Genomic DNA, 17,597 nt, shown 5'->3' with positions numbered 1-17,597 from the left:
TCTCCCAGGGCATGTAAAGTCACCATTGACTTTACTAGTCCAAAATTGTGAACAGAACCAGTACAAACCATCATATTGTGGAAGTACTGGAAGGGGTTAATTCGATTGCCCCTTGGTCTGTTTCCAAGGGGGCACTGTCCAGTCCCCCCTTGTCGAGTTTCTGGCTGGTGGCAGTGGTTACCACGCAAAATATTCCACCTGAATATTTCCTATGGGATTTTCCCATTGATTTTAAACGCACCACTTTTTGGTGCAATGTTAAAGATACTGCTGGTTTATTTATTTAATATTAAATCACCGGTTGGGTCTTTTTGCCAGAACTCTTTTCTAAAATGGCGTTTGTTTCCGTCTCTGTAACTCCAACCAAGGTCGGGCCCTTTGTTCCACTTTTTGGCGGGCTTCTCCACAGAAGCCCTCCAACTGGTGCCACTCTGTTTGGGTTCCACAGGATGTGTGGGTGGGGGAATGGGCACCCTGGACTGTGTTGCCTTAGCAACTCAAGTCGCACTCTGTTCTGATTGGCCTAGTGGTGAGCCACCCGGCTCACCACTTAGCATGTATGAGTGACAGCTAGGCTGTTGAATTGGGGTTTTTCTGCATAAAAGTAGGGCTTTTGGGACTGGAACTTCAGAAGTCGCCACAGGACCTAAGAAATCTGAAGAGGGGAGAAGCTGAGCCATCTGCAGTGACGATACCAGCGGTGGAGCCCTGCTGCAACAACCTCACCACTTTTCCGACGACAAGAGAAGATCTTCTGCTGTAAGTCTTCTTCCTCTGAGCTGGTGGGATCAACCAGTTCGCCATTTCGCCTTCCAGGACGTCTCTTGGTCGAATCGCCCGTGCCAAGCACCCCCGACGGCCGGATAGCCAAGCTTCACCACTGTGACCGCGAATAAAAGGAACACACCTTTTCACCGACGAACTCCGCGGCTGGTCTCTTTCCTGGGCAGTGCACCAACTCCAAGTTTCCTCCTCAACGAGTTCTTCTCTTTCCCTGGTCGAAACCACGAACTGCACCCGCTGCCAGGAACAGCTGCCACCACTGGAGCTTCCTCAACTTTAAAGGTACAGTGTTCCACCAGCCTCCCTTTCTACGGTTTGCTAAAGGTAACCCTTAAATCCTTGGCTTTCCAACTGGGTTGGCCCCCAGACCTTCTAACTTTACCTTCTGAATCAACCCAACCTCTTTTGAACATTTTTACAAAGACTTGAATGCATTTCTAAACTGTGTGATCTTGGGCACATTTCACCTTGCTCCATTTAAAGTGGGCCTGGCCTATGAACTTTGGCTCTACAGTAGACTCTGCCTTCAATAACTTGTTTTGGTCTTAGAAAAGTGTTGGGAACTGTTTTATTTTCATGACCTGCCTTTTTCTCTCCCTTTAACTTAATTATTGGAGTGCCATCTAAGTTACGCGCTTGCATCTTTTTTTACAAATAGTGGTATTTTTACTTAGACTTGTCTAATAATTCTTAAGGGAGGTGTGTATACTTTTCTGATTGTGTTTGAACTTGCTTTGATTTGTAGTGCTAGTGTAATTCCTTAAGTGTGTGTTAAATAATTATATACTTTTGATACCAAGCTCTGGTCAGTGTTTGCTTGCTCTACTGTGTTTTTAGCCCTATTGTGTATCCTCTGTATACTGCCCTACTCTTCTTGAGAGAAGTCTGACTGCTCAGCCACAGCTACCAGGTAAATCTGGGTGGTACAGACTACTACCAATTGGGTTTACTGCTTACTCCTGTAGTCATAATCTTCTTGCAGTGGTCCCCAAGGGAACTGCACAGGATTCTGCCTAACAAGGGTGAAGGCAGGATGAGGGGAGGACAGGCCGTCTCTCTCCCAGCTGCTCCGATGGTCTAAGTGTTGCTTAAGGACTCAGGCTCCTGACATGGGGCCAGCAATTGCCCCTCATATGTATGGCCGCAGCACAGCACGCCCCAATGCCTCCGCCCGGGTCCGGGTGTTTTCAAAACGCGTATGACATGTCCTAAGGTCGGCACGCAGGGAGCTTATCAGCGCACTGCAGATTTCCCAGTGTTGCAGATAATAACAATGGACTCCAGCCGAGAGGCGTGGGGCAGCCGGGCCTCAATGTAGTAAATGTTGTTTGGGGGGGGGGGAGTCGCACGTACCTTCTCAGATGCCGTCAGCCGGCAGTGGATGTCCTTGCACGCTCCCATTCCCCCGTCGGAAGAGAAGGAAGGCAGTGTCAAGGGGCCTATCCCCAGACAGTTCCAGAGACCGAGGGAAAGGCCCCCAGTAGAGTCCAGCTCCTGTACCTAGGTATCTGGTGGTCATCCCCTATTTGTTGGCTCGTATTATGGCCCGCAACACAGCTGCTGCCCGGATTCAGATGTTACTATGAGATGCACAGTGTATCCCGCGGCCGTCGTGCAGGAAACCAGCCGGCACGCCGCATCGCAGATTTTGCAGCGCTCCGGAGGGATGTATGTGATCCCGCTTGGGGCAGTTTGGAGCACGGATGTTCCGACGTCGATTACTGCCCAAATGTAGAGAGTCCGAGTCCTCTAGTCGCAGGATCTATTCAATACGATTTTTCCATAGTGCAGCGCTCTGTGGTTATGCAACCATCTTAGTTGGTGCACAACAGCGCCCGCCTTAGAAGAGACACTTTTGCCATCCTTATAAAAACCACCATTATTTTAAAAATAAACTCTGTCATACACAAGAAAGTGTTGTGTAAAAGAGACAGTTCTACTACTCTTGGGGAGCCATTATTTGGAAAGGGCAATTTTCTCATCATCCCTAAGGAAGTATTAAAAAACATAATTTCTTAAGCTGCCAAGAGATTCTTTGCCATCCTTGAAACACCATTATCTGCAAAATACACTTGTCATCATCTTAAGGAAGTGTTATGTGAAAGAGGCATTTCTATTACTCTTATTGTCTGAACTGAACACCTTCTATATTATACCTGAAACAGTTCAGGGGAAGAGAACCATCCCTGGAAACAAGGATTCTTTTATTAGATTTACATATTTGGTTTTTGCACATTTTCTACTGAATTTAAAGCAGAGCCATTTACCTTGCACATTTTGTTGTACATGTTTAGTGTGAAGGTCAGATATGTTTTTTGGACACAAGGACAGTCTGCCTATTTTCGATGACGAGACAGATACTGATCTTTAGTTTTGGTTTCATAGGCAGAGAAACTCTCTTTAGAATAGGGACAGAAAGGCCTTTAACCAAATCCTTTTATTTTAATAAAATGTCTAATGTTGAAAACATTACAACCTTCTGTCCGTCTCTCATTTCTGACCCCTCACAGTGAGAAGCCGTGCCTGGTAGGGAAGTGGGGAGGGGTTGAGAATAGTGAGAGTGGGTGTAGTGAAACGGTGAGCAGGGCATCATATGTTTTGTGGACAGGAGTGTTAATAGTAGTGAGAGGCGCATTGGTTGTAGTAATGAGAGAAACAATGGTAGTAGTAAGAGGAATTTTGGTAATAGTAGTAGTGAGAGGAGCTGCATAGTAGAGACAGCAATAGAGAACAAGTAGTAGCAAGAGAGCATTAGAGAAAGAGTAGTGGTAGCAGGAGCAGTAGTAGCAAGAGAGCAATATTAGTGAGAGCGATAATAGGAGTGGTAGTGCAGGCAGTAGTAAGAGTATGGGTGGAGCAGGAATAGTAGTAGTAGTGTGGAGAAGGAGCAGGGGCAGCAGGCAGGAGTGGAGAGGGGAGAGTAGCATGACATCAGAAAAGTAGTAAGATGAAAGATGAAAAGTAGTAAGATCAGAGAGACGGAAGAAAGGACGTGGGGAAAAGAGCAGGTGGGTAGAATTGAAGTGAGGAGGAACACGAAGTTATACAGAATCTACAATTACTTTCTCCTAAAACTAGGAGAAAGTAATCTCTCATTTTAGGTGTCGAGCACTTCAATGGAGACACTTTCATTGCCCGGCTACCTTATTCTAGGAAAGTCTTTAGAAAGTGGATTACTGAACTACTATCCAGGGTGAACCGATGTATAGAACACATGCTGGAGAGGAATATTTCTTTAGATAAATAGGCAAATCAAATTAAATAAAGGGAATCTGGTCCTCATCTGAAGATTACTTAGCTTAAAACTAACTATGTGCATTGTCCTACACCTACAACCTAGTGGTCTTGGTAAACTGTGCTGATCATTTTGACACAGTGTTATGCTTCCAAACCTTATTCTGCGTAGTACAAAATTAAATTCAATCTTAATACAAAAAAGTATCCAGGCTGGGACCATGACAAATAGTAGGCATGTTTATTCCAAGTCAGGTTTTACAGTTGTTGCATTAGTTAGAATTAATCAGATAACGTTTTCCAGACATGAGCAGCCTACTTGATAGCAATTAAACCAAAACACTCAGTGCTATAGAGGGATGCATAAATTATGTAAAACAGAATAAGGAACTATGGGTAAAGCTATTTTAAGTTGAGGGCATTCTTGCTTGCTGCTGGATAATTTGGTATCCTGGAAATGCGGCCCAAGAAGTTTCTGCAAGTGCTCCAAAAGCAAGGAGGCGCATTAAGTTGTCAGAATAACACGTGTGGACATATTTTCTTCATTGCTGTTATGTTATTGTGAGTTATACCGCGCTCTGCTGCCATTTTCATGGTCTCCAGGTGCCCAGGCAGATTGGTAAAGGAAGGTGGGTGGGATGGGTAAGTTAGTAGAATTGAGAGAGAAACGTGCAAGAGAGATTGGATGTGCTGTTGGTGGCTTTAGTTCGGGAAAACTGCCCACTGTGTACTGGCATGTTTTTACTTGATCGACATTTGTGTGGTGTTTGGAAGTTGGTTGTATTTGGGTGTTTTATGTGCATGTTTGGTGTTGTGGCGAGTCAGTAGAGTGCTTTTAGTTTGAGGCGTTTTTGTTTTGTGGCAGAGGTATGTGTCTTGTTTCATCTATGGTGGGTATGCAGAGTATTAGAGAGTTTTTAGTATGGTTAGTCGGGGGTCGTCTGGAGCTTTTTCTGTGCGTTGGGTTAATCCGTTGGGTTAATTTCATTCTATCGAGTTTGGGTTCGAGTTTTTTTGTTTCTTAGAGTGATCTGTTTTCTCAGTCTCTTATTGTGTTGCAGTGGTGGTTTTCTTTCACCTCTGTTCCCTCTTTAGTTTGGCGAGTTAAAGAGCCATATTTTTAACAGTTTCTTGAATTTTAGGTGATCTTCTGTTATTTGTATTTCGTCTGGGAGTGAGTTCCAAAGTCTCACTGCTATGCAGGAGAATGCTGATCCTCTGAAATTGGTGTTTTGTGTATTGTTTCCCTTCAAGGCGAATGCCATTGCTGGACCTTAGTGTTTGTGTTGGTTTATAGATGGAGATTTTTCCATGTATGAATTCTGGCCATGGATAGCTCTGTGTGTTATGCAGTGTGTTTTAAAGATGATTTGTTTTTTTACCAGTAACCAATGTAGTGTTCTCAGGGCTGGCGTGAAGGGTTCTCTCTTATTGAGTCTGAGTAGTCTTGCTGCTGCATTTTGTATTCATTGTAGTTTTCTCATAAGGTATTCTGGCATTCCAAGATAGATGCTGTTGGCATAGTCTATTCTTGACATGAAGATAGAAATGACGGCGAGTGTTCTGTGTGAGAAGGTGAAGAGGCAAGTATCTCTTTGTTGTGTGTAACTGGAAGAAGCATTTCATAACTACTGCATTGACTTGTGGCTCAAGTGTGAGTTTACCATCAGGGTTCTGAGATGTTTTACCACTTTGGATGGTTCTGTTTGTTTTCCCAGTTCGGTGGGCCATGGGAAGTGCTGGTTATTCAACGGGTCATTGGGTGCAATCATGATTTTTGTTTTGTCTTGGTTCAGTTTAAGGCTGTTGGTGCTCAGCCACTGGTTTATTCCAGAGAGGCAGTTGGTGTGTGTTGGGTTTTGTTCTTCGCTGATGTTGATTTTATAGATGGTTAGAGTGTCATCTGCATAGCTGTAGCAGGTGAGGCTATGTTTTTTGATGAGATTAAGTAGGGGGGGTCATGTAGATGTTGAAAATTAATGGTGATAGCGATGAGCACTTTGGGACAGTGCATGTTGTTTTGCGAAGTAGTGACTTGAATGGTGCTATCCAAGTTGTTTCTGTTATTTCTGTCAAGAAGGATTTTAGCCAGAGGAGAGCTGTGTTGCGGACTCCAATTTCTTTGAGTCTTTTGATGAGTGTTTCATGGTTGACTGACTGTATCGAAGGCTGCTGATAGATTAAGGAGTATTAGGGCTGAGTTGACGTTAGTGTCTGCGTTGCCCTGTAGATCATCCCATTTAGATAGTAATGTCGTTTCTGTTCCTCTCATGGGTCTGAAGCCTACTTGTGCCTGATCTTGTATCTGATGTTTGAGATTGGTCGGTGGTTGTTTAGGTCTTCCATGTTTGGATCGTTAAGGAGTGGCTTGATGTACACCGATTTGAAGACTCGTGGCATGGTTCCTGTTGTTAGTTAAAAAGGTTGAGGTAATATTCTGCAGGTGTTTTCTGGGTGAGGATAATCTTGTAGATTTGTGGTGGGCAGGGGTCTGCTGGAGAGCCGTCTCTGTTGAATTTATATGTTGAGATTGGTGGGAGGTGGTTTAGTCCAGTAGGTGCTTCTGCCGATGTTTTCTTTAGCGTGGGAGTGAATGGTGTTTCTGGTGCAGTGTCATCCAGTGTTTTCTTTATCCATTTCTGTATTGTGTTTGTTCTTTCTTCTATGCTGGCTGAGTCTACAATGGTGATTGATGGTTTTGTGGCTTACAGTATCACGTTTAGGTCCACACTGTTAATGCATTTCCAGTTTTCTTTTCAGAATTGGAGGATTTTTTGGGAGATTGTCAGTTTTCCGTGTTGACGGTTGGATCACAATGGGTGTAATGAGGTGGTTGCTCCATAGGATTTACATTGGAGGTGGCAGGTTTTTGTTTCAGAATATTGCATGTAGTGTGTGGCCTGCTGTGTGTGTCACCTCTTTCACCAGTTGTTGTAGATGCATTGTTGCTAGTTGATTAGTTAAAGTTTTGGGTGAGTTGATGTTTTCTTCTTCGAACCAGATGTTGAAGTCTCCAAGTATGATCAGGTGTTCATGTTTAATGGCGATGTTGGTGATGGCGCCCACAAAAGTGTCTATGTAGGGTTGGAAGACAGTGGCCTGGTTTGAAGATCTATGGTTATGTGCCGGGGGAGTGATTTGCAATTTGGCATGTCTGGTGGTGCTGTTGTTATTTTTAGCTTGTCCTTGTATGCTATGGCTGGTCCTACTCCTCTTTTTCCTTATTTTGATTGGCTTTTTAAGTTTGAAATTATTGGGTAGACAGCCGTGGAATAGGATGTCTGTTCCTCCCTCGCTTAGCAGTTCGTATATTTCAGTTGTGTGTTTGGACATTGACCTCGCGTTGACTAGGTTGCAGTGTATTTTTTTGCGGTCTGTGGTTTGTTTGCTCTTTGGCTGTGTATTTTGGTGCTTGCGTTGGTATTGTCCTTTTTCCCACCGGCTTGTTTGCTCAGCAAGGTTTTGTATCGGATTGATGTTTTGTTCATGGTTAACTCCCTGCTAAGGTTGTCGATTTAGTTTGTCTTGCCAATATTTTGTGAAGAATGGCAAGTTGGTGTTGTTTCTTTCAGTTTTGGTTCTGTGGGTTTCTCATATTTCCATTGTGCTTCTGGTTATCCTTCATTCTTGCTTATGGTTCTTAAGGATAAATGGTTGTCCGAGTGGGTGGTAAGTTGACAGGTAGGGTGATAAGTAGAGTAATTTTGTTTTTGTTCTAGCAAAACCCTTGTTTGTGTTGAACGTGTTGGTGTGCAATCACTTGGTATATGTTGGTTCCCGGGTGTGGTGCTCTGAGATTGCTCTCCCTCGTTTATTCTGTTTTGGTTATTCCTTGTGCATCGGTCTTTCCTGGTGCGTGGCATTTTGTGGTTGGGTCTATCCCAAGAGTGGGGTCTATCCCAGAGACAAGGACTATCAAAGGGCTGTCGATGTGTCCCAGTGGTTGGGAGCGAATTCTGGTGGTCAGAGATTGACTCTGGTGGTTGGAGGTTAACCCTGGCAGTCTGGGACTAGCCTTGGTGATTGGGGACTAATCCTGGCCGTCAGGAACTAACCCTGACGGTCTGGGACAAATCTGGGTGGTCGGCACTATCCCAGGAGTCTGGTTCTATCCCGGGTTCGGATCTATCCCTGAGGCATGAGTTGTCACAGGGCAGGGGCGTGAGCTGTCTGTAGGGACGTTATGGTATCACAAGTAAGACTGCCAAAATGGATACAATTTGTAAACATCTGAAAATGTTGGGGTCGAAGAAACTCCTATTTTGCCCTATTACTAATATGGGAGTAGTCTCGACCATCAAATGATAAACCAAACAGTCCTAGTGGAGTATGTCAAATTAAAATGGCCAATGCTAACAAAAACCTAATGCCTGCCCTATCTCTTGTACAAGATTTGTAAAAAGGAGAAATGTATGCAAATGAAAAATCAGTGTTCAAAAGAATAATGGTAGTTGAACCAGCTCTCCTCCTCACGTTGAATCTCACAGAGTAAGGCTGTCCTTATAGGCAGGATAACACACTCTGGCTCGGTTTCTAACACTCTAAGCAGTTCCAAACCCTAGATTGAGGCACACCTGGCTTTCCATGTTAAAATCTCTTTCTTGACTTTCAAAATTGTATTCCAATGTAAAGTTCACAAAGGTCCCCTTCTGCCAGGCTCAGACCTTACAGCACCCAATTCACCTAGGTCCCCCTCTGTCGGGGTCAGACCTCCTGCTCCCTCTTTTCCTGTCACTCTCTGGCCGGCCTCTCTTGGCCCTCTTCCTGCTCCCACCTGTGAGGCTAAAAACTTCAGGGTCATCTTCGACTCCACACTTTCCTCCTCACATCTCTGACGTCTCTAAGAAGTCACACTACCAGTTGCACCGCCTCAAAGGCATTCTTCCTTTCCTCTCCTTCCCCCAGAAGCTCACTGTCTCCAGAACTCTAGTTCTCTCTAGGCTGGACTACTGCAACAGCCTCTTTCTAAATCTGCCTGCCTCTACTCTCCGCCCTCTACAACTCATCCAAAACAGGACTGCGAGACTTGTCCTTGGCCTCAAACCCAGGGATCGTATCTCTCCAGGACTGAAATCTCTGCACTGGCTCCCAGTGGCGGCGAGGATTAAGTTCAAAACCCTCTGCATTGTCCACAAGGCCTTCCGGGGCCTGTGACCTCAATACCTTCAACTCTCTCTTCCTAAATATCTTCCCTCTCGAGCTCTTTGCTCATCAGCCTCCAACTCCCTCAGGGTCAGTTGCTTCTCCAAGCAGCAAGTTGGTGGTAGATCTTTCTTCTGCTGGGGCCTCCCTCTGGAACAGCCTCCCTGCCTCTCTGAAACTTGAGGAGAACCATCTCTGGTTCCGGAAGCACCTCAAGACCTTCCTCTTGGCTTCTGCTTTCTCTCCCCCTCTCCCCAGCTAATCTCCTGGCTGAATCTGAAACTGCACTGGTTACCTGGCTACCCTCTGATCTCGGGCCCAGGTCCCCTCCCCGCCAGTTGCACACCCGCACTGCCCACTGACAACCCTTGCACTCAGGGACTGTTTTTGTATCCCTAGAGCCCCTACTAGCACTTGACCCCTGATGTCTGCTCTTACCCTTGCACTCGGGGACTGTTTCTGTATCCCTAGAGCCCCTACTAGCACTTGACCCCTGATGTCTTACCCTTGCACTTGCTACCAGCTGGCCACACTTTTATTTATTGTCTTTATTTATTTTACTGTTAACCTATGGACTGCACTGCACCCTCCCATTTTCCCCCGCACTTTTCCGCTTTACCCCTCCCCTGCACTTGCACCAATCTCAATGTCAGCTCGCCTAGTGGGATCGTTGTCTGTCTTCCCTCCGTTTCCCCTCCCTTTCCTCGTCGCGCCTTGAAACACTTGTGTATAAGCGTGTTATAAATGCCATGTCATATCATAGCATATCTTTAATGGAAACCCCAGAGGTGAACAGACCAATAATAAGCCTCAAATGGAATCTAAATTTCCTAAAATAAAGGAGTTACTGAGATCGGGCACCAGCTCCCAATTTAAGACAAATTCAGGTGCTCGATCAGAAATCTGACACATTTCACAAACAAAACTATTGTCATAGTCTAATGTTGCAATGCAGAGGGGGCCCAGACCAACAATATGTGGTAAATAGGACTAGTATATTAAATGTGTTTAGTGATATTTTAGTATTAAAAGACATACAATCATCTGACATAACATGAGTTGAATTTATTAATGACATTGATCTCTGAAAAGTTAGATTGTGGATACAATCAGGCATAGTGCTAAATACACTCTGGCAGGCTAAATCACAGTTATATTATTTGGTCTTTCTCGTAGGAAAAGAGGATTCAACTGATCAATCTATTATAAACCCTAACACATCCAAACACCGAAGCACGTACCGTAAATTGGATGGAGATCGATTCATTGTAGACAAGACCAATTTTGACAACTCCCTTAGAATTACATGCTGACAAGATGCGTTTAACACAGAAAGGCGAGTTGATTACATCAGCTCATGGGATACAAGCCATATACCGTTGATGACAGTCACTCAAAATACTAAAGTAATAGCTAGCAAAAAACAACTCGCCACACCGACCTCTGTGACCTACAAATTGATTAGCTGGAATACCAGAGGTTTCAAACATTTATTAATGGGTGAGAATTCAATGCATAGAGAGGCTGACATTATAATACTTCAGGAGACATGCTTCACCAAACCTCCACTATGGGATGGACATGTTTTGCTATTTCTTCCTGCAGTGAAAAATACACTTGGTTGCCCGTCAGTGGGGTTGCTAGTTGCAATAAAGATTAACCGTGGGCTCACGACGAAGGGCAACTGTATTTGGCCTTGTTAAATCTTTATCGGAACCACGCGGCCATTACGGAACAAACGTTCTTCAAAGGAGTAGAACATATGCTAAACTTGATTCTAGATGATCCAATCATTATTTTTGTGATGCTTGGAGATGACTTAAATATTCATTGTTTTAGCAGTGGTCATATGAAACTGTCATAGCCGTTAAATGGCTTGCACTCATGGATGAGAGACAGTTCGAAATGGTCAGTCGTGCATTTCATCCCCCCCCAAGTCCACCTGGAGGAAAAACAATTCATTTTCAACTATTGATTACTTGTTTATGCAAGAACGCATTTTTCAAGTTGTTAAACATTTTCAAGTCATAAGAACAAAGTGATCATGATGTGCTCAGTCTCACTTGGGAATGGCCTCTCCTCTTGAAAGCTCCAACCCTTTACCGCGACCATCTAAGATTGACAGGTGGTCGAAATAGGTCCAGGTGGACAAAGGAATCCTTGGCTGATTTCAGTACATACCTTCCAACTGAACAACTAGGTCTGAATACACAAATATTTTATTTGAGAGGTCATTATGTTGCAGTAATGAGTTTATTCAAACAGCAAGTATAAAGTTTATTCAAACAGCAGCCATTGTTAGGTAATAAACCGTCCTACAAACAGAAACATACATTTGATCCCCTAGTAGGCTCAAAAAAGAAACAGAGAGAGACATAAAAACACTACAGCACTGTGATCCTCCAATTAAAATTCCTCTCATACAAAAGCTAAAAATGCAATACACAAATTGGTCAAAAATGTATCAGGCCTTTAAATTCCAGCGAGACAGGGAATTTATGATAGCGACCCTAGCCACAAAGAACAGTGCGCAGATATGGGCAGCGTTGAACACAGCCAACCAGGAGACTCTGCTTCCCTTTCAAACTAATCCAATACACGAGGCAGTTTTGGCTCAATATTATAGCGAATGATATGCTGCGCTCCACCCGCCCGACGAGGATGTAGACTGTGTGAGCCGATAGAGAATCTATCATCTTTCACAGAGAGGATATTCTCCATCAAATATCTGTGCTGAGTAAATCCTGCTCCCCTTGTCCAGATGGCGTTACCAACTTCATAGTAAAGGAACATCCGGAAGCTTGGGCCACGATCTTTTCCATCATCTTTGCACAGATATTATGTCAAAGGCAAATTCCACCATCATGGAAGAGATCAATTATGATCCCAATATACAAAAAGGGCGATCATAACATACCTATTAGTCATCGTCCAATTGCATTGTTGGATGTGCCAGGCTAAATATTTGTACGTTTGCTCCTTAGAGATTTTAACCGTTGGATAAAGTTGAAAGTATTGGCAGACAAGTTTCAAACAGGTTTCGTTTGTGGACTGGGAACTACAATAAATCTATACGCCATATCTACAATTAAAGCTCAAGGTCACTCTTCAAATCAACCAATTTACATGGCTTTTATCGACTTTAAAATGGTCTATGATTCAGTCCCTAGAGAACTTCTATTTTCTAAAACGAAAGAAGTAGCCTGTCCACCATACATTCAAGCCCTGATCATGCAATTTTACTCAGATACCTCTGTGCAAATTCGACTCTCACAAGATGGCAAACTCACGTCGTCCATTCAAACTAGCAGAGGGTTGAAGCAAGGCTGTATTCTAGCATCGCCCTATTTAACCTTTTCATAGCAGACATTGGCAAACACTTTAAAGCTATTGTTGCTGACTCATCAAAAATGGTTTCATGTCCACTCTCATAGTTATTATATGCTGATGATTTAGTTCCTATGGCAGAAACTCCCAAAGGACTCCAGAATCTACTAAAAGTACTAGAAGTATATCCTATATCGAATCACCTAGTCTTACATTTGGAAAAAACAGAAATACTCATCAACGCTTCTAAGAACAACATAAAAATGCACATTTAAATGGTTGCTCCGATCGGCCACCAGGCGGCGCACGGATGAAGTCTAAACTGAGTGAGCTCCTCACACGGCAGTCCTAAACGTGGCTTGAGCCCCCACCAAAGGACCCCCCACCCCAGAATAAATGTAACATTATGGTGTATGAATACCCCCCACAGTCGGATCGAAACAGCTGACAAAATCGGAGGCGTTTTCGCCATGGACATCAGACCGAATGTACTCCGAAAGAAACGTTCCTGAGGCCGGTGACCGCATCTGAAGACAACCCAGAACACACGTTCATCGTAGAACAAGCCCAATCAGGACCCAACGCGGCGGCCCCTTGGAATACTTGCAGTGGCGGGGAGAAGAAGAGAGAGAGGTGGACTCCCCATCTGACCACCCTGATCTGAACACGAGATGCGGGGAAGACATTGCCCCGCTCCTCGTCACGGGTCAGGGACTGAGACGAGGACACATGGACCGGCTTGCAGCGCCAGGCCAGCAGACACAGCCTCCGCTGAGGTCCTTGTTCTGCCCTCTCCACAGTAAGTGAATGCCGTGTGGCAAAGACTGAGGAGGATTGACCCCCCCACGTTGCTCCCGAGGGTTGGCGCAGAGGAAGCAGCTACTGATAGAGTCCCTGGACCCATCCAGGGGAACTTAGCGAACTCACCAGACCCAGCGCGCCCCACCCCGGCACTCGGAGCGGCCCCGCGAGGCCCGTTGCTCCCTCCTGGACCCAACTGCCCAAAACGAGCTACGCCCTTGTTTTTGGAACTGCCAGCTACTCCCCGGGTTGGCCACGGCCCAGGTTCCTGGGCCTCCTGCTGGAGCGAGCAGCAACCCCCCAACACAAGAAACAGAGAAGGACAGTAAGTCCCCCCCGCCAACTTCACAGCCTGGTACAAAAATAGACTACCTGTGCAACACCCCTAGACCCCCACCGAGGGCATCATAGGAACTGACGATTACACCAGTGCCTGTATGGGACATGGGTGTACGATACCAGCTGGCAGCTCCATCCAGGGCTGCATATAAGGGACGGACAGGGGCCCGCTGGAGTGTTTGGCTTCTTAGCCACGAAGAAGTGCCCTAAGGCACACAATCACCCTTGGCCCTCATAGTTGCACAGGTCTAGGAGCAGTTGGGAGGCGAAAACAACCCTTATTGGCTGTGGTCCGAGGGGGACTATCGTAGGCCCCCAACTTCACTGAAGGAGGCCAGGGGCCACAGTCTCACTCGCCCACACGCACCTGCGACCCCAGGGCAAGAGGATTCATCCTCGCAGAAGAGGTCCGAAGGTAACCGTGTGTGAACCCCTTGAAGGCTGCGCCCATTGTGTTCGGAAAGTTCTGGGTTAGCGGTCTATGGGACAAACGCCAGCACAACTAATTGGGTCATTCCCGGCCCCCCCCCCCCCGAAGGACCACATTGCTCCCCGGTGGAGTGGGATTGTTCCTGACCTGGACAGATACGTGTCCCCAGAGAAACTAAGAGTTGAACAACTTACGCTTTTTTGGAATTCCGGAGAAAGAGGGGAATCCGACAGGGATTTGAAAAAGATGCTCCATGATATTGTGAAACTCCTATTCGAAGATGATGCCATCGATGAGCCAAATACTGAAAGGATGCATAGAGCGGGGGACGCAGTAGGCGGGCCGAGGACTGTTCTAGCCTGTTTCCATAATTATCAAGACAAGGCCAGAATCCTGGAGAAGGCTAAACGCAGTGGGCCGGTTGCCCTCGATGAGGCGAGAGTAACGATCTTCCAAGATGTATCCTCCCTGACCCTTGCCCTCCGGCGGATGTGCATCCTCCTCACAAAATGGCTGAAGGAACGTGGAGTCTGTTACAGATGGGGCTACCCATTCTCCCTTACATTTGAGCTGGAAGGCAAAAAAGAAAGGCTGAGGTCTGAAAAGGACATAAAGAGCTGTATGGCCGATTTATTAGACAGACACGAGGAGGGGCGAGACCAGGAAGAGAAGAGAATGGAAGAGAGACAATTGCGCATCAAAGGCCCAAGGAGAAAGCGCATTCCAGGCTGCAGGAAATATAGAAGAGGGAATGCCTCCCTGGATGCAGAGGACTAAACACTTGTGATAACATACAACACGTCACCTTGAGGTCACAAGTCACCCCCTCCCAGGGTGAGATTTGATCCCACATTATTACAAAGGGGCTGGCAGGAGGATCTCTGGGTTGGTATTACCCTATGAATGCTACATAATCACCCTGAGTATGATGAGCTAAGGGACAGCTAAGTCTTGGCCTCCGGGGCAGGCGACTGCCTATACCCTATACCCCGGGGGGGGGGGTCTAGTCACAGGGGCATTGTTGGGAATGTTCTCGCCCACCCTGGTGAACTAAGATGCTGTCACACGCGTAACTCTGTGAGTCTTGCCATCCCAGATCCTGGGAACGTGTTGATCAGGGAGGCATGAGGGTCATGAGCAATGTTGGTTCGACTACAAAGTTAATGTTTTGATTTAGATGGAGGGGTGGCTGGAAAAGGTGGGCTCAATGTTATTTTGGTTGTTTTATATGCAGGACCGTGAGGTAATGGTCTCCACTGGTGGTACGCACTTGACTCGGTGAGGGGGGACGGGGAGGTGGGGAGGGAAGGGCAGGAACGGGATCCTCTATCAGATACGAATCCGTGACTTTGTGGGTGTTCTTTTATGTGCCTGGCCACCGATCCCCACAGAGGGTCACGTAGGGTACACAAAAAAAAATGGCGGTTTATCTTGACTTTCGGAGGGGGAGTCTCCTCAGGTTGGGAATACTAAACGCCAAGGGTTTGAACTCCCTGACCAAAAGGTCTCTGGTGTGCAGGGAGTTCCGAAGGGCGCGACGTGATGTTCCTAAAGGAGACTAAGTACATGCGTGGGGAGGAACGCAGAATAATCAACCTGAGAGTGGGGACTGAACATTGGAGCTCTGGACCCCTGAGAAAGGCGGGAGTGGGGATACTCATCAGAAAGGGATAAGGATTTGAGGTCACCAGGGTGTGGCCAGACGTGGAGGGAAGAGCGCTACTGGTAGGGTCCGCGCAGAAAATAAATATCACTTTTGCAACAATGTATTCCCATAACTCGGAACAGTCCCGTTTCCTCACCAGAATGTTTCCCAAAATAATGTTGAAGGCCACAGGACATGTAATTCCTGGTGGAGACTTTAACATGTGGGCGGATCCCAGACTAGACAGGAGGGCCGGTAACTCCAGTACACGCAAACCGGTAGAAGGAGGGCGGGGGGTGGGTTTGGAGATGTTGAACCTTTATAAGTTGTGGGATGCATGCAGCGGATTTCACCCGAGGAGACAGGGTACACCTTCTACTCCGCCCCACATCAAACCTTTACTAGGCTTGATTATGTATATCTTACTGAGGAACTTAGGGAGGCAGCGGTGGGGTCAGACATAGTTCCAATCACGTGGTCTGATCATGACATGGTAACGGTAGACTTGAGTTGGAAAGGCCTCCCACGCAAGGGATCAAGGTGGAGATGCAATGAATCCCTCTGGAAGGACCCGGTCTTTATGAATGAAATAGAGGATGAAATCAGGGAATACTTTAAAACGAACAACACGGGAGAGGTCTCAAAGATGACGGTGTGGGAGGTGGGGAAAGCAACGTTGCGAGGAATCCTGATTAGAGAAGGAGCCAACAAAAAGAGAGAGGGGGGCCTGATTGAAGCCAAACTGAGGAAAGAGATAGCCCGACTAGATGAAGAGGCGATGGGAGCTGCAGATGGTAGGGAAGTTAAGTTCCTGGAGGCAAAACAGAAGAGGGAGGCGCTTCAACACTTGGAAGAGGGGCAGGTAGTCCGGAAACTCCAACTTCTCACATCTATGAAAAGGAAGACAAGGCGGACGTGTTGTTGGCCGCCAGACTACGGGGTCAATGTGCGGAGAGGAGGGTGGTGTCCATAGAGGATGGTGGTGGTGCTCAGAGGGCAGAGGAGAGGCTTTTGCATCTTTTTATGAGGCACTATATAAATCAGAGGCCGACCCTACACAATCGGGAATAGACAGATACCTAGCAAAGGGTGAGATGCCGAAGCTCACTCATGATGAAACCCTTGATCTTGACACCCCCATAACTGCAGAGGAAATAAAGTCGGCTGTGAAGAGACTCTCACTAGGGAAAGCCTCGGGAGAAGATGGTTACACTGCTGGGTTTTATAAATCCTTCCTCTTCCCACTCCTCCCCTTTATGGTTGACCTCTTCAACGAGATCTTTGAGACAGGCACTGCACCTGACTCCTACTCGCGGGCACACATCACAGTGATTCCCAAAGAAGGCAGAGACCCCAAACAGTGTGGATCATATCGCCCCATATCCTTGTTAAATATTGATGCCAAGATCTACACGAGGGTCCTCGCTGCAAGTTTGGAAATGCTCATGCCCCGTCTGATACACACCGACCAGGTCGGATTCATTATGGGGAGACAGGGAGCGGATACTATGCGAAAGACCCTACATCTAATTCACGAATCACGGAAGATGTCTAACGACCCGCCCCTCCTATCGGTTGATGCAGAAAAGGCCTTCAACAGGGTTGAATGGGGCTTCCTGAGAGGGGTCCTGGGCAAGGTGGGAATTGGTCCCAAATTTAGAAAAGGAATCCAGGCAGTGTACACGTCCCCCAAAGCCTCAGTGTTTGTAAATGGTGAATACTCTCGCTGGTTTGGCATGGGCAGGGGCACACGACAGGGGTGCCCCTCTCTGCAATATTGTTTGCCCTCTCTCTGGAGTCTCTTGCCCAGAGACTTAGGGATGACAGACAGGTGGAAGGGCTCAAGATGGGTGGGAAAGAATACAATGTGGCCCTATACGCAGATGACCTACTTTC

The 17,597-nt window shown here is 46.4% G+C and overlaps 1 protein-coding gene across 4 annotated transcripts in view; it reads left to right on the top strand.

The window, feature by feature from the left end:
• The window catches only part of LOC138498049 (NFX1-type zinc finger-containing protein 1-like), a 1,106,230-nt gene that overhangs the window by 424,672 nt on the left and 663,961 nt on the right, over nucleotides 1–17,597 (top strand). The gene's annotated exons all lie outside the window — the stretch shown is intronic.

Source organism: Ambystoma mexicanum, chromosome 5q, assembly GCF_040938575.1.
Source record: "Ambystoma mexicanum isolate Mex_15411 chromosome 5q, UKY_AmexF1_1, whole genome shotgun sequence".
NCBI classification, from domain to species: domain Eukaryota; kingdom Metazoa; phylum Chordata; class Amphibia; order Caudata; family Ambystomatidae; genus Ambystoma; species Ambystoma mexicanum.
The sequence above is the reverse complement of the archived record's forward strand: the minus strand, read 5'-3'. Positions and strand labels throughout refer to the sequence as shown.